Raw genomic sequence first — 792 nt, forward strand, 5'->3', positions numbered from 1 at the left:
TGTGGCAGGGTTGGGTCAGTGGGTGGAGCAGGCGCACATATACTTTGAGGTTTATGCCTCGAACTGTGACGATTTCCTGCATGTCTTCCCCCTCTCTCTCCCCCTCTCTCACCTAGCTGTCCTGTCAAATTAAAGGCGGAAAAGCCCCCCAAAAAATTCCAATTGTAAAAGTAAAGCTTATGAGGTTTTTAGAAGTAAACTATAACTGCCCTTGAATGAGAGCAGTGTTTCACCCTAGAAACCTGTTGCACTTGTGGGAAATATTACATTTGAACACTCGCTGCTCCACCTCTAAAATGATTTTTTTGTATAAATTGAGGGGGTTGTTCAACAGCTATTACTGAATGCATGAGATATTCGCCCATGTTATCCATATGCAAAAAGGGGTAAGCTGTATATAAAATTAGATGAAATGCATTCCATGAGTTACCTTGTAATGTAATGTTGGACTCACAGAATCAGTTGTTTTTCCACTGCATAGCAACAGTGCAGACATCTCAAATGAGGCCATAGAGATTTGAGACGACCAGCGAAGGAAAATCCCCTCACTGACAAATAGAGAACATAAAGGAACTCAAAACCCATGAAGAAAAGCACAATGTGTCAAAGAGTCTAAAAAGAGTCTCTGAAAAATAGACCTAAACTCTGTGGGACATTTCTCAGAACACCATTATAGCATTAAATAGAAATAAACATGAATTGTTGTTTTCTTTGTAAAGAAAAATGTCCCATAGTATAGAGAGTAAACTTTTCTTTATATGTGTTATGACTACCAAAACTTTCTTTATCGTT

General features: G+C 38.6%; 1 long non-coding RNA gene across 1 annotated transcript in view; it reads right to left on the reverse strand.

Annotated features, from left to right (window-relative positions):
- The window catches only part of LOC116697291 (uncharacterized), a 6435-nt gene that overhangs the window by 2649 nt on the left and 2994 nt on the right, over positions 1-792 (reverse strand). The window contains exon 2 of the long non-coding RNA XR_004333986.1: positions 431-548. This is a non-coding gene — a long non-coding RNA (uncharacterized LOC116697291). The remainder of the gene's footprint in view (positions 1-430; positions 549-792) is intronic.

This window comes from Etheostoma spectabile, chromosome 10 (assembly GCF_008692095.1).
Source record: "Etheostoma spectabile isolate EspeVRDwgs_2016 chromosome 10, UIUC_Espe_1.0, whole genome shotgun sequence".
NCBI classification, from domain to species: Eukaryota; Metazoa; Chordata; class Actinopteri; order Perciformes; family Percidae; genus Etheostoma; species Etheostoma spectabile.